Source organism: Petromyzon marinus, chromosome 26, assembly GCF_048934315.1.
Source record: "Petromyzon marinus isolate PM22_M1 ecotype Great Lakes invasive population chromosome 26, UKy_Petmar_22M1.pri1.0, whole genome shotgun sequence".
In the NCBI taxonomy this organism is placed as follows: Eukaryota; Metazoa; Chordata; class Hyperoartia; order Petromyzontiformes; family Petromyzontidae; genus Petromyzon; species Petromyzon marinus.
Window position 1 is genome coordinate 1,201,157 of NC_133692.1, and position 20,513 is coordinate 1,221,669.

Consider the following 20,513-nt stretch of genomic DNA (forward strand, 5'->3'; position numbering starts at 1 on the left):
CTAGGTCGACTCAGCCTCAAATGAGTATCTGGTTCAGTGTGTAAACATTGCCACTAGGGAGACAAAGGCGGTCGGGCTTGGTGCTGGCCACCCACCCCCTCGTGTACCGTTCCGGCCTTCATAGGTGCTCGCTAACAGCACTTGCCCCTACAGTCTGTTAAGGCTATATGGGGGATCTTTGTCTTTTTTGTTCGTGCGTGTGTGGTGTTTGTACGTGTGTGGTGTTCGTGCGTGTGTGGTGTTCGTGCGTGTGTGTACGTGTGTGTGTACGTGTGTGCGTGTGTGTGTGTACGTGTGTGTGCGTGCTTGCTCCGTGCGCTCGCTGCACTGTGCAGTCGCAGCTCTGCTGGGGAGTGGTTTAGCTCAGGGGAGACGTGGGCAGTCCCCCCCCCTCTCTCTCTCTCTCGCACTACTTCACAGCACAGGTGTTGTCCTGGGCAGCTCTTTGATGTGCCGGCCAGGTATGTGGAACACACGCGGCAATCTTGCGGCGACAACCCCCCACCCCTTCCCGTGCCTGCAACCTCAGCTGGGTGATGAGAGGGTTCAGGGTACTGTCAAAGCCCCACGGTTTATTGCATTGCTTATCAGCATGCTCTATCTGCAGTCATAAGCCTAACCTTGATATAAACGGGGTTGTGTTACATTTCCTCATGAAGAGGCCTCAATGAGAGATGTTGGCCCTTCGGCTAAAGTTTATTAAGATAAAGAAACATTACCCGCGCCGGTAACCGCCGTTGCGGTGGGGAGGAGAGAGGCGTGGCGCTCACGACTCCACCGCTGCCGCTGCTGCTCTCTGTCTCAGCTCCACGGGACACACACCTCGTCACGTGACGAGGTGTGTGTCTCAGCTCCACGGGACACACACCTCGTCACGTGACGAGGTGTGTGTCTCAGCTCCACGGGACACACACACCTCGTCACGTGACGAGGTGTGTGTGTCTCAGCTCCACGGGACACACACACACCTCGTCACGTGACGAGGTGTGTGTGTCTCAGCTCCACGAGACACACACACACACCTCGTCACGTGACGAGGTGTGTGTGTGTCTCAGCTCCACGGGACACACACACCTCGTCACGTGACGAGGTGTCTGTCTCAGCTCCACGGGACACACACCTCGTCACGTGACGAGGTGAACAATGCCAACAACAACAATATAGCACGCGGAAAAGTTTACGACGGACGAACGTGACATCATCCAAGACACCCTTGACATTTACCCTTTACTGCTGCTTTTGAAGATTCGGCTTTATTAGCGTCTCTTATTTTTCACCACCCCGCAGCAAAGTTTAAAGTTTAGTGAGGCAACGTTCGGGGCGCGATTGACGCCGCTAACTTGGCCGTCATCATCATCCCGCGACTTCCTGGCACACAAACGAGGAGAGAGGGGGCGAGGAGAGAGAGGGCGGCTTGGATTTCGCAACGTCTGCACGGCCCCGTTAAATAAATACATCGACGATTTCATCAGCAACCCTGAGCTTGGCGGAGAGATGTTAACTACCTCGCCTGGTATGCAGGAAGTTGTGGGTTCATGGGTTTGACCCTGACGACGCCTGCTGTATATTTTAAAGTTTGTTCGGTCTCGCCCCGTGGTCGCGTGGATTTGTCTCCGGCTCCCCCGGGTTTCCCCTCCACATTTAAAAACAACATCACGCGTTTAGAGTATGTGGCTGCTGTAAATGTCCTCACGATGACGATGAGCCACTTCGGTGACATATCATTTGTGATAGCCAGATCACTTCTGAAAAAGTGAAATATAGCTCAGTGGGTCTTACCTGGTAAGATTTTAAAAAAGTTCAGTAAAAAGATCTGCAATTGAAGCGGCATCCATTCCTGATTATCTTAATGTATCATTACCATCATGACCATCAGCCTCATTTATCAATCATGATTTATCAGTGTCATCGTTACATTTATATGTCATCGTCATCGTCACTAACATCTCCTTTGTGTGTCAACATCTTCAAGACAACTTTTTACCGTCTTTCACAAATCATTCATATCATCATCCAGCAGCAGCATCATCATCAAAAGCTGTCACTGTTGATCGATTTAGTTTTTGTTGCGGAATTTCAACGAAACGACGGGAAATACAACAAAAAACCCCACGTGACTCGGGGGCCTTGGTGCAGGCCGCTCGACTGAGAAGACGATGGCTCCCTTGCGCGCTGGTTTGTTTTTGTTTTTAACCGAAACGTTTGATGATGTGTAGAACTAAAAACTAAAAAAACATCCAACGGGCGCTGAGTTTCCATAAACTCAGCCGGGGTTGCGGAACGGCGCAACGTGCGAGCGATAATTTTGTCTAAAAACTGACAACACGATTCAGAGAGCGAGCAAGCGGCCGCCACACCTGCTGCCAAGAGCGACCCACCAACAATGCGTTCGAGGGTGGCGGCGGGAACTTTTAATCAGCAAGCGGTGTTGGAGGTGACAACAACGGGTACGCGGAAAGACACGGAGCGCCTGCTGCACACTCATTGAGTGCGGGCTGTCTGGGAATGCTGCGGTAGGTGTGTGCTGTCTGGGAATGCTGTGGTAGGTGTGTGCTGTCTGGGAATGCTGTGGTAGGAGTGTGCTGTCTGGGAATGCTGTGGTAGGTGTGTGCTGTCTGGGAATGCTGTGGTAGGAGTGTGCTGTCTGGGAATGCTGTGGTAGGTGTGTGCTGTCTGGGAATGCTGTGGTAGGAGTGTTCTGTCTGGGAATGCTGTGGTAGGTGTGTGCTGTCTGGGAATGCTGTGGTAGGTGTGTGCTGTCTGGGAATGCTGCGGTAGGTGTGTGCTGTCTGGGAATGCTGTGGTAGGAGTGTGCTGTCTGGGAATGCTGTGGTAGGTGTGTGCTGTCTGGGAATGCTGTGGTAGGAGTGTGCTGTCTGGGAATGCTGTGGTAGGTGTGTGCTGTCTGGGAATGCTGTGGTAGGAGTGTGCTGTCTGGGAATGCTGTGGTAGGTGTGTGCTGTCTGGGAATGCTGTGGTAGGAGTGTTCTGTCTGGGAATGCTGTGGTAGGTGTGTGCTGTCTGGGAATGCTGTGGTAGGTGTGTGCTGTCTGGGAATGCTGCGGTAGGTGTGTGCTGTCTGGGAATGCTGTGGTAGGGGTGTGCTGTCTGGGAATGCTGCGGTAGGTGTGTGCTGTCTGGGAATGCTGTGGTAGGAGTGTGCTGTCTGGGAATGCTGTGGTAGGTGTGTGCTGTCTGGGAATGCTGTGGTAGGAGTGTGCTGTCTGGGAATGCTGTGGTAGGTGCGTGCTGTCTGGGAATGCTGTGGTAGGTGCGTGCTGTCTGGGAATGCTGTGGTAGGTGTGTGCTGTCTGGGAATGCTGTGGTAGGAGTGTGCTGCCTGGGAGCTCAAGGGAGCCACTATATGGTATTTTGCCTACTCTTTCATGCTGGTCAGACGTCTTTGAAGATGTAGGGATACAAAGACAAATTTCTCCCGTATCGCCTTAACAGACTGGTGGGGCAAGTGCTGTCAGCGAGCAGCACCCGTGAAGGCCGGCACGGCACACGAGAGGGTGGGTGGCCAGCACCACGCCCGGCGGCCTTCGTCTCTCCCCGACTGGCGATGTTTACTACACACCGCACCAGGTACTCATTTGAGGCTGAGTCAACCTAGGGGGAGTCCCAGGACCGCTTCAGATAATCGTCACCGGTGTCGGCCGTTAATTGGGAGTCGAACTCTGGGTCCGCCGGGTTCGTCAGCGCTGCGCGCTCACCGCTACTAAAACTTGCCTCCGTCCGCCACGTCCGGCGTGCAGTCAACCATTGCCCCTCCCACTACGACCACTGACGGTCGTCTTTGGTGTAGACATCATCAGGAGACGACTTGCCGGGTGGTGGACGGCGCCGCCCTCGCCATCCCCTGTTGGCGGCGCGTCACCACGGGGCGGAGGTTTCGGTCAAGACGAACGGGCATCAGGCCCGGCAAAAAAAAAACCTAAACCGCCCGGACCACGGCGCCAATTGGCTGCTGCTGCTGCCGCCGCTGGCGGCGCGTAGAATTTGTCATCCTCCTCAATGTCCGTGGTAGGTCGAGTGATGACGTTGCAAAAAACACCGTGGCGGCACGCGAGGTCGCGCCACCGGTGGTGCCTTCCTCGCACCAAACAATCTGCCACTCAAAAGCGTCGTCGTCACACGCAAAACTCTGAAACTCGACGGCAGATGATACTCCACGTGACGAGCATCGCAATGGTGCACGTGGATTAAAACACGTAATTATGGGCTCAGTAAAAAAACATTATTCGTCCTCGGGTAATTGACACGTTCATGATGTAATGAAGTTACGGGAATGTCTCCGTGTTGGGCACCTATGGTGGATTTGCTTCGTTTGGCTGGAAACACTTCACACGCCCATAAATACGCAAATAGCCTCAAGGTGTTCCGCGTGTTTAATGGGGCATTTTTAACTTAAATACTTGAGATGAAATCAACCCTAAAACATTCCACATCTCAGAGCTCTCAATATAATATTGTAGGTGAAGGTAAATGCACATTGCTGCGATTGCTCTCTGATGCCACTTGACAGAAGGGTCTTCACTAGAGGGAGCACCAGATAGCCCCTCGAGATGGTATTGGGCCTACTCCGCCTTGCTGGCCGCACATATCGGAAGACGTGGGAGCACTCGCACTTCACCTCAACTGCATGCGACCTATCGCATGACTGGTGAACCCATCGGCAAGATTTGGCCAGATTCTCAAGGCCAGATTCTCAAGGCCAGATTCCCAAGGCCAGATTCCCAAGGCCAGATTCCCAAGGCCAGATTCTCAAGGCCAGATTCCCAAGGCCAGATTCTCAAGGCCAGATTCATAAGGCCAGATTCCCAAGGCCAGATTCTCAAAGGCAGATCCTAAGGCCAGATTCTCAAGGCCAGATTCCCAAGGCCAGATTCCCAAGGCCAGATTCTCAAAGGCAGATTCCTAAGGCCAGATTCCCAAGGCCAGATTCCTAAGGCCAGATTCCCAAGGCCAGATTCCCAAGGCAAGATTCTCAAGGCCAGATTCCCAAGGCCAGATCTCAAGGCCATATTCCCAAGGCCAGATTCCCAAGGCCAGATTCTCAAAGGCAGATTCGTAAGGCCAGATTCCCAAAGCCAGATTCCCAAGGCCAGATTCCCAAGGCCAGATACTCAAAGCCAGATTCCTAAGGCCAGATTCTCAAGGCCAGATTTCCAAGGCCAAAATCCCAAGGCCAGGTTCCCAAAGCGAGATGCTCAAGGCCAAACTGGATTTTCAGGACGTCTTGTTTCTACTGCAATATAATTTAACATGCATTTTTTTTTAGTTAGAATATTGCATTCAAACCTTTTATTATCGAAAAATGCATTGAAGGGTGACTATATTGAATTACTTGATTTAGTGGTGCTGCATAAAGAAAACCCGGAATGCTGTTTTCCATGTGGCTCAGGTAATATCTGTCTTCCTCCATTAATAGTGAGCACAGCAAGAGCTGCATAATAACGCGTAACCCTACACCCCTTCAAACCCTTACCCGCGTGGTCAGCGACAGACCACCCTGCAGCGGCGCAATCACCAAACGCAGGGCCCACGAAGGCGAAAGGTGCCCTGAGGGCGTCCGAGGCGGTCGTTTTCAGTGGCTTTTCGACAACCCTGGGCCTAGCGCTCGAGGCCAATTATGATGGAAAAATGGAAGTGATGCAAAGTGTGGGGGGAGGGGAGGAAGAGCCCTGGCCACTTGGTGCACGTGAACGTTCAAGCAGAGTGACGCTGCCTGTCAGAAGGCGCCATCGACCCAGTTGACCATGCGTGCCCTGCCCGCAGTGCATGGCTTGTGCCTGGTTTATACAGGACACGAGCGTATAGCATGGTTATCGACGAGGCTTGATTATTGCAAACTCTCCACTGTTATTGGGCGCCACGTTTGCGAGGTGTTAACTACCTCGCGTGGTATACAGGAGGTCGAAGGTTCGATCCTGACCGTGACGCCTGCTGCTACTGCTGCTGTATATTTGGAGTTTGCGTGTGTCTCTTCCCGTGGGCCCTCCGGCTTTACCCTCCACATTGAGAATCAATATCACGCCTTTAGAGTATTTGGCTACTATACATTTCCACGTGATGATAAGCCGCTTCGTTCAGCTATTATGTGTGGCGAGGTTACTTCTGAAAAAGAGCTACATAGCTCAGTGGGCCTTACCTGGTATATATTACCTACTATAATCACCCAGAAATGTCTGTCCGTCCCGCGTGTGACGTCACTCCACATGAGGCCCACCCCCCTAATTAATATTCATGAGTGGGTGGATTTTTACACTAACGCAGAGGAAGGTCGAGCTGAATTAAATAATTTATTACGCAAAGTCACTTCAAATATGACATTTCTTTACAGAAAGTGACGGTAAAAAAAAAAATATACGCAGCACGGTGGTACATCCGGGCGGGTGACGTCACTCCACCTGCCGCACCCCTCCCCAATAACCATTAGCGGGTGACGTCACTCCACATGGGGCAACCCCCCCCCCCCTCATTAATAATCATGAGCTGAACAATTTTTCCATTGAATAGTTCAGATTGACTGCAATATACACCCGTCCTTGGACGAGCAAAAAAATCTAGTTTTTAAATAGTTAACACTACTCTACGGGACGTCTGGCAAAACCATGACCAATGTGCAGCGTGCACAAAACTCTTTGCCGCGTGTCGTGACGGGCACTGCAAGATCCCACCGTGTCCGTCCAGTGCTCGCCGAGCTGCATTAGCTTCCTGTTGCCGAACGAACACATTGTGAGGTCGCGCTCATTTCACGCAAAGTGCTTGCCAAAAATTAACCACGCCACCTCGCTGCATAAACCATCACGCAAATTCTGATGATTCTCGCAGCAGCGGCTTTTGGCTCGCCATCGAACAAAGACGGTGGGTCACCGCGTAGCGCGCTTTCAGATGCGCTTCTGCGGCCGTCTGGAATGCTCTTCTGTCTGATATTAAGACGCCGCTAGAGCTATGCACTTTTAAATCATCTATATTGAAAACGAATTTCTTCAAAACTGCTTTTTGTCTTTAGTGTTGTTGTCCTTCCCCCACACCTCCGATTAGCACGGTTGGCTACGTACGGTGTAATGGAAGTTCAACACACGTGACATTTAACCCACCGCACGAGACCTGCCTACCGACTGTGGTGACCCCACTCATGCTGCTGGGTGGGTAGAGGCGGTCGTGGATCAAAGATGCGGGGGTGGGGGTGAAGGATAACAACCTAAACACACAAATCAGTTCTAAAACATGGCAATTGGATATACAGTACTTGTATATGTACTCTACGTAAACATTGACTCGATTCGCCGATTGGCTGGGCTGATAACCATTGTGGGAGGAATTGTGCCGCCTCTTACACCAGCGTCTAACAAGAAACACAACAACAAGAAACACAACAACAAGAAACACAACAACAACAAGAAACACAACAACAGCGTGGCTCACAACGCGAGGCTCGGGGAGTACGCAGGCTCCGTGAAATCCACCGCCCAAGCGGCGACTTGGACTCTGGACTACGGATGGACTCCAACACGCTGCCTCTGAGCTGATTGCAAACACGGCAGTGGTCACTTTAACCCGGTTTAACACGGAGACGCTTTCGCGACCAAATTTATCCATAATAGAGGTTTTACAAATCTGGTTGTCGCCTGATGATGCTGGTTGTAATTACTGGCTAAAAGTGGTACTGGAATTGTAAATGTGTGTGGGTCACCGGTGTGCTGTACTAGTAACGAATGGGCATGTTTTGATTACGTGACAAACCTTACTGATCGGCTGTGTTGGGTGGTGTGTGGGTTTAACGACACATTTATATTTACACGATGTAACCACAAAAAACCTGAATGATAAAAAGTTCAAACTCCTTAAACAAAACGTGAAGACCGAAATATATTGTATACATATATTAAAAATGTAAATATATTTACATGTTTAAATACATTATAGGCTAAATTTTAAAAGATCTAAGACGGCGAATGTAATTTACAAAATAATGTTTAATATTTTTTAAAACTTTTATTCACTTTATTATTATTTTTATATCTACGTGACTTTATCGAAACAACCAAACAACCAAAGGAATAGGGACAGAAATTAATAAAACAAAAATGGCCGGGATATTATAAGTTTAAAGGTCTCACCTCGTACACACGGAAACTAAAACACTGCGGCAGTTAGGGCTGTACGAAACTATTTTTTATTTACCAGGTAAGGCCGACTGAGCTACTATGTAGCTCTTTTTCAGGAGCGACCTTGCCATCACAAATGATAACTCAACGAAGTGGGCCGATCATCGTGTGGAAACTCATAGCAGCAGCCAAATACTGTGAACGCGTGACGTTGATTCTAAATGTGGAGGGGGGAAAACCGGAGGACCCCGGAGAAATATTCAAGGGACCACGGGGGGAAGAGAGAGGGAGAGAGCGAGAAAGGGAGATGGAACCAACGAACGACCTCCTGAATAGCAGGCGAGGCTGTTAAGGTTTCACCACCATCCCACGTCGTGTCACACGTGGGATAACGACGACACCGGGGGCTTCATTGACATTAAAGCGGGCGCCTCTCAATAGTTCGGGCACCGTGGGTCTGGCGTACGCCGCGCCCGGGCCATGCCCACACCGTGCCTCGTGTGCGTGCTGCCACGCAATGCCGAGATGAGTCGGTGGCGGACGGTTCCTGGCGCGTTAGGCCCAGCACCAGGGAGGGCCGTGACGGTAAAGAGGCCACAGGGAAGAGCGAGGCCTCTCCCCCAAGGGCACGTCCCCTTCATACACGCCGATGGGTGCCCGACATTTACATAAAAAGGCGAGAAGCAGATTTTAACCCCGAATCCCCCGGATCGACGTCAGAATTTCTGAGAACGCAGAAAAAAATAATTTTACTCTCGCAGTGAATTGTTTTATAAACCCCCCCACCCCCAGCAAAATTAGAGAGAAATGCGCATTTGTTTATTGTTACCGGGACAAAATCCAATGTTATTTTATATATATATAAATATATTGTGTCTGTGTAGAGTAAGACGATTATTTCATTAGAAGGCAAAGAATGCGTCGTGATTTTATTTTTGAAGCTACATTTTTTAAAATGTATTATGTTGGACTTATTTCGCACCGTACGTAGCCAACTGTGTCAATCGGAGGTGTAGTATTGAGTCTATGGGTGGTGTTGATTCTATGGTTAGTCATAGTCTATGGCTAGTTTTGAGTTCATGGGTAGTGTTAGTCTATGTATTTTAGACTCCTTTCATACCCTACGTAGGAAACCGTGCTAATCGGAGCCATGCCCTCCCCTCCCTCATGGTTTGCTGCTGCTGCTGCTGCTGCCTCTGTAGAGAGATGATTTCTGCAAACTAGGAACGCGGTGCATTTTATCCCCGATTTCAGCTGCCATCTGAACACAACGTGCAACTGACTGTCTCTCTCTATGTTACTGTCCCTTCACTCCAATCAGTTTTCTCGTTTTTACCACGTGAGCTGCAGCAAGCCAGTGACGGATTGGGACTAAAAATAACTAAATCGGCCCGGGCATTTTGTAAACACACCAGCCCCAATTCGGGATATGGGCAATTATTGTCTTAAATGGTTGTTGTGCGATGACTAACTGTCTAGTGCTAGCAGTAGCTAGATGTTGCGTTGTGACGTACCGTGCTGTTAGCGTGGTTTTTCCGTGCGATCTCATGGGCCCATTTGGGGCTGGGTCCAAAAACACGAATGGGCCGGTGAGGAAGAAGCCATTGGGGCTGCTGGATACTATGGGGACTTAATGTCGACCGAGAGAGCGTAAATACGCGATGAAGCGTGCACTTTAGAGGTCAGTTCAACACGTAGTAGGCTCTCGCGACCAATATCATCCATAATATCGTTTTTTTTGGGTTAGAACGCGTAAATATATAAATGTGTCATTAAACCCGCCACCACTCGACACAGCCAATTAGTAAGGTTTGTCACGTAAACAGAACGTGCCAAATCGTTGCTGGTTCAGCACACCGGTGTGTTGGAGAGCAAATCCACAACATTAACAATCTGAGTATGACGTTTCGCCAGTAATTACAACTAGCTTCATCAGGCGGACAGCCAATACAATATTTGGACTACATTTTTGTAATTTTATGTATATAATTAGCCTACTCTGATCACATTTAAAATTTCCCCACACAGGAGGCCTCCACCGGCCCTCGGAATGGACCGGCCCCACAGGGGCATTTACCCGTGCAGCGCCACATTTGTTGAGCTGATGTACTTATTCTTTATTTCACCAGGTAAGGCCCCACTGAGCTATGTAGCTCTTTTTTCAGAAGTGACCTGGCCACAAGCGATAGCTCAACGAAGTGGCTTTATCGTGTGGGAATTTATAGCCGCGAAATACTTTAAACGCGATGTTGATTCTAAATGTGGAGGGAGAGATCGGAGGACCCGGAGAAAAATCCACGGGACCTTCGGGGAGGGAGAGAGAGAGAGAGAGACGCAGACTCCAAATATACAGCAGGCGTCAAGATCGGGCTCGAACCCAAGACCTCCTGCGTACCAGGCGAGGAAGTGAACATCTCTCCACCGTAACTTGCGTGCCGGTGCAGGGTGCATTGTTCATCACTGGATCGCGAGAGATAGGCGCACCTTGGGGAGTATTTCAATTAGCAGTGGATTGATCTCGGCTAGTAATGATGATGATAAGAGCCGAATGGACGATATATAACAACTTGCAAGGAAATGCCTTTATAACGACTGTGAGTGAGATGATTCTTGTTTGACGGTGAGAGGAATCGACTCGTGAAGCCGTGTTAGAGCAGTCAGACAGTGGGCTCACCGGGCCGTCGGCTTCGTTTGGTTCCAACGGAACAAGATTTGTCTTTCAGCTCAGTCAGAACGTGAATGAGACAATATCCTCCAAGCAGAGTGGGCAATAGCACCGCTAAATGGATTAAGAAGCCTTTGTGAGTGGCACTCGTTTAAAAAAATGCTCCGTGGTTTGTGCCGGCGTTGCTTGGTCAATTATCGTCATTTATTTAGGTAACAGTGTCAGGGTATGAATAAAAGTTAAACATTTTAATTGCCAAAAAACAAGAGTGAAGCGTGTTGCATTCACCTCAGGTAATAAATACTTCTTTGGTAACGTGAATAAGAGATTGTGACCAAATTTAAACTGACAGTTTGTCAATATTTTTGGCCAACTTTCTTTCATCAGGATCCGAGTTCATTGTACTATAGATGAGGTTTGTTAATCTGAGACAAACAAATCATTGCGTTCCACATCGTGAAATATCACAACCACGTGGGATCGATGCCGACCCTGATGCCTGCTGGATATTTGGAGTTTGCATGTCTCTCTCTCCGTGGTCACGTGGATTTATCTCCGGGTCCTCTGATTTTTCCGTCCACATTTAGAATCAACATCATCACGCCTTTAGAGTATTTGGCTGACATTAATTTCCTATAATTTGTGGCCAGGTCGCTTCTGAAAAAGAGCTATATAACTTAGTAGGCCTTACCTGGTAAAATAAAAAAAAGTTAGTTCTAGTGAAATAGTTATAGAAATGTAAAGTAGGCAAATCAGCAATGCAATACGTCGACAGCGTGACGAGCAAGAGGCTGAGCTGTCCACAACGTGACGGGCTCGCTGCTATTGGTGGCACGAGACTCTGTGGGTGGCTGGAGGGCCGGACCGTAGCGTCAGGCTCGTTTGCTATTCACCGTGGCTTTGAAACGCCGGTGTATCGGTCCCGTCGTGCCCTTGTTGTGCCGTGCGCCAGCTGTGTGGAACAACGTGCGTTTATCATCTGCCTCGCGTAGCGGTGGCCAATTTGTTCTAGCTCCCTTGCTCTCTCCCTCTCTCTCCCCTGACACCTGGCCACCCAACACATGGTTGATAGTCGGGAAGAAGTTGAGAAACTGACAGCAAAACTCTAGGGTGCCTCTGCTTGGGGTGGGGGGAGGGGTTTCATGCCGCCCGGTGTCCACGTGTTCGGTCAGAGACAGAACTTTGCACTCTGATTTGATTCAAAAGGTCGCAGTGGTGTTTGCAAAATCCACACGTGGTAATTGCATCGAAACGCTGGTTACCTGTTCATGCGGCTTTGTAACGATCTACCGATTCATATATTTTGCGTCCTTTGTTTCGCCAGACTTGAAGGGGCCCGAGTTCCAAAGTGAGGCGCGCGTTTCCGAAAGAGACCGAGAGTTGGCGTGACACAGGGCCACAGGGTACGAAATCACGTTCATGGTCAAGGCTTTTTTTTTGCCACCCACACAAAAACAAAAGACATTCAAATGGCCACTGTCACTTTTCTACGTTTTTATATATGTATTAAATAATTAAAAAAAGTAATGTGCACGTGACACGAAAGTAAACACCAACGAAGCCCGGCTTTTATTTCGCCGGCAATTATCCCCCGTTGCAGTTCTTGATGCCAATTAGGCTACTTCACCATTCACCGTGTCCTGCAGCTGTAATAACGACACAATAACGACATTTGTACTCTAAATGTAAATGTTGTGGTGGGTTCACTCTCCAACACACCGGTGTGCTGAACTAGCAACGAATCGGCACGTTCTGTTTACGTGACAAGCCTTACTAATCGGCTGTGTCGGGTGACGGTGGCGGGTTTAACGACACATTTATATTTACGCGATCTAACTCAAAGAAACCTCTATCATGGATAATGACATTTGTATCTGCTTTGCATTCAATCTACTTCCTCGCTCGTTAGCAGCAGCCCACCACAATGCTTCATCTCCGCCATAGTCGTCGTCGTCATCGCCACCATCAACATCATCAACTGATAAAATAAATACGCAGTATTCAATGTTGGTAATCGTCTTTAGCAACAACAATAACAACAACAAGAAGCATTTGAGAATTTGCCACAACCACATCTGCTGATGCCCATTCACCATGCCAGGGCACATCACGGCGCCGAGACCGCTCACGCTCTCGGCTTCGTAGCCGCGGAACAGAAAAAAGGGGATTCAGGAGGTGGGGGGAGGGGGCGAGGTTTGGTGGTGGTGTAGGGGGTGGTGGTGGTGGTGGTTGGTTTTAGGCCACAAGACTACAAAGCTAAAAGAGCTGCAATGGAAATTTCTCTCGGCGAAGAAAAAAAAGGCAACGGCGGTGGCGGCAAGAAGGACGGCGAAACAAAAAATAAAAAGACTTGAAGGAGCAGCTGCCCCCTTTTCTAGCACATATTCGCCACATTTAGCGGTTTCGCCATATGCTCACTGGATTATCGCTGCATACTTTGTGGATACACAGCAGGGGAGGCCCTCTCATGCTTCCCGGCAAAGCTGGGATCTGCCCTCATGAAGAATGCCCCCTCCATTCTCCCTGTCATATGTAATTGAAAGCACATTTGTGTTGGCCTTTTAAAAAAAAACACATCAAAATCACCGATAAAGCCTTCTCTTTCCTCTTCCCTTATTTTTACGGCCGTAATAATTTTTCGAGATTTAGAAAAATCCGAGATTTTCTTTCGAGCCTTTTGCGAAATCAATTTTTTGTTAAATCAGTGACTCCCCGTGTTGGCGAGTTCTGCGTACCGCGATGAGGTTTTGCTCGTGCGTGATTTTAAAAACCGGGCGTCATCCTTCTTTCACCACCCCCCCCCCCCCCCCGCCGGCCGTTTTGACCGTGAGGACCGATTTCACACGGCAGCAAGCGCCCGCCACCATCACCGCCGCCATCACCGCCGCAACCGCCGCCACCGCCGCTGCCACCGCCGCTGCTTCCGCCGCCATCTTAAATGCAGTTGGGGCCTCTGGTTTCACAAAAGCCCTTTGGACGCCTTTGCGGCGGCCGCTGCCATGGCGAAGTTTTCCGTGGCGGCCCCCCCCCGCCGCCCGCCCGTCCGCCCGTCGACCAACGTCGAAATGAAAATAAAAATCGCCGAGTACCTGGAGTCCCGTGTCCAACGTCGCCGATCGGCGCGCAAATCCAGCGAAAGCAGGAATCTTCCGCGGATGGCGCGGATGAAGGTGCGGCGATGTTCCAACGTGAGAAAATTCCATGACCCAGCATGCTCGTCTTCTCGGCTTAATGTCATACGACCCCCTGTTTCTCCACTCCGTCTGCCCTAAATGGATTTTTTCTCTCCTCCTCCTCCTCCTCCTCCTCTTCTGCCCCCCTTTGCGACGCGTCCACCGTGGCGGGGCTTCGTCCGCTCGCTTCGTGCCGCCTCGCCGTTTTTCGGCCGCGTTTTGCGCGCCCTCCGCCATGATTTTCCGCTTGCGGGCTCGGACCCTCTTCTGCTGTTGAGCCGCTACCGCCACCGCCGCCACCGCTGCCACCGCCGCCACCGCCGCCGCCTCCGCGTTTGGCCGAGTGATGCGCACCGTCACCGTCGTGGGTCCGAACGCCGCGCAGCATCTCTCACCTGCGATTGGTTGCGGCGCAAGGCATCATGGGAGCTCCACGGTCGCCGTGGAAACCGGTCCTCCATCTTCTCCCCGGTCGCCACGGCACCATCGTTCACCGGCCTCTTCAGTTTAGGGGCGGGGTGGGGGGGGGCAGGGAAGCGGTTGCGGCACTCTGGACGTCGGGCTGGCGTGCTCGCTACGCCAAACCTAGGATGCTGGGCTGAGAAATTCAAAAATAAGATGAAAGGGAAGCGTCACGGGGGTGTCTCCTCCTCCCTCCCCTCCCCCTTCTCGTTCAAAGGCCTCCGAACGTTCCGTACACAAACGTGTGAAATTGCGATTGGAAGCGAGTGCGGCCACCTGTGCCCCCCCAAAACCTCCTCCCCGCGTGATTATTTGTAAAAAAAAAAAATATAAAAAATATTTACAGTGCGCGTTGTGTTTACGCAACAGCGTGTACATTTCTACGCCGCCGATTTTAAAACTCGCTCGTGCAACGCAGCAGTAGCAACAAGGACAACAACAACAACAATAACGACACGGCGGTCCATTGGCGGTGGTTCGTGAGGATCGCCGGTGCGCATCGTCTTCATCGTTAGCACCGATTCTCAAAATACTAACACGCGCGGTAGACTCCACGCTTCCAGCCACGTCCACTCCTGCCCAGGGCTCCGTGGAAGGGATATTCCCCTGAAGTGTTCGCATACGGTTCCGTTTTTTTTGGTTTGCGGTCACGAGGAGCGTGTGAATGACCGAGGTGGTGAGTTCATCGTTTTGCTGATCATCATCATCATCATCATATTCTCTCCTCGTACAGGAGCAGCGATGCAAGACAGACACGAATTTTGGCAGGAACAGCCAGGATAAAAAATAACATCTTGTTGTTTTTTTGGCGGGGGGGGGGGGGGTTTCCCTTGCCACATGTTTCTAAATTACTGCACTAAAATACACAAAGAATACAAATTGATGTCTGTTTCAATTCTACTAGTGGCTTTACTAGTTTGTGTGAGCGTGTGCAAGTAAAACCCGACAGTGTGCTCGGGCGCCACGGTGGCTATGAGATGTTAACTACCTCGCCTGGTATACAGGAAGTCGTGGGTTCGAACCCGACTCTGACGCCTGCTGCTGTATATTTGTAATTTGCATGTCTCTCTCTCCCCGTGGTCGTGTAGATTTTGTCTCCGGATCCTGCAGTTTTCCCTACACATTTTTCATTATCAACGTGCATTTAAAGGTATTTGGCTGCTATACATTTCCGCTTGAGCTATCGTTTGTGGCCAGGTCCCATCTGCAAAGGATCTCCATAAATATAGTAAATAAATACAGATACAAAAATACTAACATCTCCAAATTTAGCCCGAAAAAAAAACAGTTTGGGAACGTTCTGTGAGTGAGCACATCACGTTGGTGCCATGCAGGGCATGGAACGGTGGCATGTCCAAAACCATGACCCAACCACCGTAGTCTGCTGGTTTCCGCTTTTCACACGCGCCACACACTGGATACGTACGGAGTAAAGGCTGAGGTGACCTCGGGGGGTGGCCAAGACCAAGTAACAAAAACGCTTTCAGTACCAATAATGTTGCAAGGTCCAGGAATGAAGTCCTGGATTCTGGTTTGTTGCATTAAACGCCGCTTACAAAGAACAAGGTGTTGACTCGCTACAATTCACCACCGCCTACGTAATATTAGATCCAGTTATCAAAACAGCTGATCACAGAGGCCTGGGCGGTTGTGCAAACTTCACATAAGAAGGGCCTTGTGCATGGAGGTTGCATTCCAAAACCGCACCTGCAGCTGCAAAAATGCGACTTGGACAGAGACCAGATAGCAGCCTTTTTTTTTTGGAATGTGCTGCTTTGAAGAGCTGGCTTTGAATTTGACTAAAACATTTGAAAGCATTTCGTGAAATGGGGTGGAGGGGGAAGAATACAAATAAAAATCCCCGCTCTGCGCGTCACTCACTTCCAAAGGCACCACGGCACGGGGGAGAACGTAGTCCTTAATTTGCAGAGCTATTGACAAGGGGTAATTACATTTTTTACCCGATGACAAAGTAGAAGGGCCTTAAAAATGCGTGCCTAGCCAGAAAGGCACGATGTTGGATACGGCGATGACGAGGGATGAAAGCGTGGCATTAATTTATGGGACATGGAGGCGTTACAATCGAGGGGATCCTGAGAGTGGCGGGCAAAAGTATTGACGATCTTGCATGGTGATTTCATACCTCCACATGGTCTTTTGTTTGTATCGCCGCGTATGTTTGTGTCGAAATTCTTCCGCGCCGTACGTAGCCGACCTTGCTGATCGGAGGTGCGGGGGAAGAGGACAACAAACAAAATGAACACCACAAAAAGCAGTTCTTAATAAACGAGTTTTCAATCTTTGAAATTCGTTTTCAACCGCGTGGGTGTTCATGGTTGTCAACCGGGCAGCTCTCCGATTTGTTTTCACGTCGTACCGCGCATCGTTCGGCACAACATCCGACGTTTTCGCTGGACGCGTTGGGAGCCTTTTTCAGGAAACGAAGGTTCTTTGGGAACAGAAAAGGCTCACAGGACGCAGAGCAGAGCATCGAGCATCGCGCCGGAGAGCACTCTGGAGAAACGTGAAAAATACAAATTGTTACAGCGTTTCTTCTATTAAACTTAACGTGAAGGTCGCACTTCAGGCAGATGGCAAGTTAAGTCGGTGGTTCAGTAAAAGATCAAGGATCAAGACGACGTGCAATTATTAACCAAAAAAATCCATGGAAAGCGTGGCAATGAGGATTCCCCCCTCCCCACCCTTCATTTAATGTTTCTATTGATGTGTAGCCAGGAGCTCGTGCTAGACACCCAGAGTGAGGTCCTCTCTTTCCACCGGCTTCTGACACTTTTTTGCACGTCGCTCCAGAGCCACTGCAGGTGTGCGGCTGATTGCTGGCACCGTTTACAGCCAAGGTCATTGTCACTGCGCGGAGGACGAGAGGGCGCGTCTTTGTCTTACCCCGCGCAAACTACTGCGCCAAAAAACCATGGCACCAGAATGGCAACAATGAAGGCTTACGTGCGCGCACGTTAGTCCGTTCGCTTGGTTCACGCGCGAGCGCACGTGTCGCCACTGCGCTGGGTTTTCGCAGCCGCACCGATCCGTGGCGTGGGCCGAATCGTCTGTGCGGCGGCGTTCAGAAGGCCCCGACGTTTTGCCCGCAGGCCAAACTCGGCGTCGGCTCCTGTGGCAGCTCCCAGCAATGCGCAGTGAAGCGTCGTGCCAAACGCAAAAAAAAACCGCGGTACATCCTGTGAACGCGTCGGAGGAACGTGGCGTTTTACCGTATTGCAGAAATGTTATCGAACGCTGCTTATTAAACAAATAATTAACCGTGAAATAGGCTCGTTACAATGTGGCGCGTAATAAGTAAGTCTGGGTCACAGTTGCGTCCTGAGATTGATCGTTCAATTCCCACGACGGACGGCAACCTTGCAAAGCACCAGCTTGTGTGGAGTACAAGCAGTCCCTGACTTACAAACAGCCGACTTGCAGACATCTGCACTTACAAACGCGCACTTACGGACATATTTACTTCGGCAAATGTACAATATTTATTATTATCTATGAGTAAAACAATGCTTCCTTTTTTTGTTGAACCGTTTCACATTTCATAACACTGACCATATGTGCATTTAAACAGAGTACATTATTGTGCTCCGACCTTCCGTTCGCGAGACCGGTTCATAAGTCGAACGGTTCGTAAGTCAGAGTAGGTCTAGGGAACAGAACCCGTTCGTAAGTCGGGGCACTGCCCGTAATAGGGAACGTTAAGGCCTGAATGTTGGCAAGTACGGCAAGGTATATATGTATGTACGTTTGTATGTTGAACTTCTTTCGCACCGTACGTGGCCAATCGTAATTCCAATTCTCAGACTACAGCCGTGCGTGATGATACTCGCTCCAGAATGTTACCGTGTGCCAGTAATTAAGATTTTAGTTCGTGTAAAAAAAGTTAATTGCCAATTAAACAAATCTGCAACAAGCAATGAAAATGGGTATGTTATTGAGTCGCTTGTGAAAGTCTGCAAATGAGCGATAATTAAATATGAATATTAAAACTGTTAAGTGTCACGTTAAAACTGACATTGTCAAAGCAACAGAGCAGCCGATAATCAGCGCAGCCATCCACCTGCGAATTAGCAAGCGAAAAAACAGAACAGACTTACCCGCAGACAGCCGGTAGGCGTATTAGAGAGTTAAAAATCGCACACGTCACACCAATGTGAATTAGTAATACAACACAACATAAATGTAAAACAAAACGTGTTGAACAGGCAAGCCATCTGGAGGACGAGCATAAGTGTTACATATTGCTGACAGGTTTAAAGTTTTACAGCTTGCCATCCTGAAAGTGAAATGAGAGTGGGAGAAGAAAGAGTATAAACAAAGCTATTTATTTATTTAATAAGGTAAGGCCCACTGAGCTATAAAACGCTTTTTCAGAAGCGACTTAGCTATCACAAACAATCGGTCAACGAAGTGGCTTATCGCGCGGAGATTTTCATTCTCATGTTGATTCTAAATGTGGAGGGAAAGTCCAGAGGATCCAGAGAAAAATCCACGCGGCCACGGGGAGAGAGACGCAAACTCCAAATATACAGGCGTAGGGGTCGGGATCAAACCCACGACCTCCTGTATACCAGGCGAGGTCGTTGACAGTTGAGAACTTTGCCCACAAGCGGAGAGGGGTAGAACACGTTCAAATATCATTACCACTGCTTTTTTTTACTTTATTTCTCTGACCTGTTGTTATTACGGTTGGAAAATTAAAAAAAAAGATTTTGCACGCAATTTGGATCGAAAGCATTCGACGTAGCATGCTGCCCCGAAGCTCATGGTCCACCATAAATTACATCCACTGCACAAATCATGGCAGTAAATGCGAATACCTGATGATGCACAAATGTAAAATTAAAAACTCTCCAGTCGTGTGCGACCGTGGTCATCCAGAGCAGAGACCGTGCAACGTGTAACGACGCAACGTCCGATCCACAAATACGAAGGAGACATCGCAGCGATGACTCACTCCTCTGCTCCATCTCTGCCCTCATTTAAGATACAATCACGAAACTTTCAGTGTGAATGTAATTTTACAAGATTCCTATTATCACTAAGTGTGTTTTGTTTTTGTAGATCTGTAATAGTGGAGAACGCTCTGGTGTTGTCTGCCGTCCGAGTCTACCTACAGAGCTTCTTAGCTCTGCGGGCTTTGCTCGGTGGGGAATTAAACTTGTGAACTTCCTATTAAAAAGTTTTACAGTTTGAAGTGTACAGAGTTCAACAGCAATAATAGCAAATACACTATTACAAGTTCAGAAAATTGAACAGTTATACATATTATTCAAGTAATCATAATTACATTTGAAATGTTTAATTGCATCTCACATTGCTGGACAATAATATATCCATAACCGCATTCAGGGCGAACATACTATTTTTATTTTACAATTATACAGTAAATACAAACCAAATTAATAAAATGTGTTTCACTGCTTGTTCATATTTCAGAGATGAAATTTTAAAAAAAGTGGATATCTATAATATTGTTATCGTCATTTAATGTGAACGCGGGGGCTGAGATTGTTGCTCGAATCTCCACTGATCATTATTATTAATCGGCGGAATGTGGTCTCGTGTCTTCCGTGGGTGGGAAAAAGACGGATCCGTAGCGGGCGGGGCCTGCGATAGGAACCAGCGTTTAAATAAGTTGCCAAAGTACATCACTCGGATTTAAATATCAATGGGTAGGCAGTTTGCATGTGAATTGAGGAGTCTGGCTAAAGTACAAAGCTCAACTGGTGGTGGTGGGGGGGGGATGCAGATCTGTGGTGGTTGTAAGCGACAGATTTCCCACATTTATGAGGAATAATAAAGTAACGGCGTGAGCACATTGGGCACCACGTTGAACTGCCCACGCGTGCGTCTATTAAACCTGGCGACTACGGAGAGGGGGGCACACACCTCGGGTGTCCAGCGATATCACTTGCGACAAAGACAAAGATCCCCCGTGTAGCCTGTAACAGACTGTCGGGGCAAGTGCTGTTAGCGAGCACCTACGAAGGCACGGCACGGCACACGAAGGGGTGGGTGACCAACACCACGCCCGACACCTTTGTCTCTCTAGCGGCGATGTTTACACACCGCACC

At 49.2% G+C, this 20,513-nt stretch overlaps 1 long non-coding RNA gene across 2 annotated transcripts; it reads left to right on the top strand.

Moving 5' to 3' along the window:
- The first annotated feature begins 1,400 nt into the window (after positions 1-1,400).
- On the top strand, positions 1,401-20,088 carry LOC142929174 (uncharacterized). 2 transcript variants are annotated; one of them, XR_012945385.1, is made up of 5 exons: positions 1,401-2,513; positions 3,454-3,588; positions 12,107-12,185; positions 15,506-15,567; positions 16,628-20,088. It is a non-coding gene; the product is annotated as an uncharacterized LOC142929174 (long non-coding RNA). The 2 variants fall into 2 exon arrangements; XR_012945384.1 differs by having other exon boundaries at positions 15,506-20,088.
- The last annotated feature ends 425 nt before the right edge of the window (positions 20,089-20,513 follow it).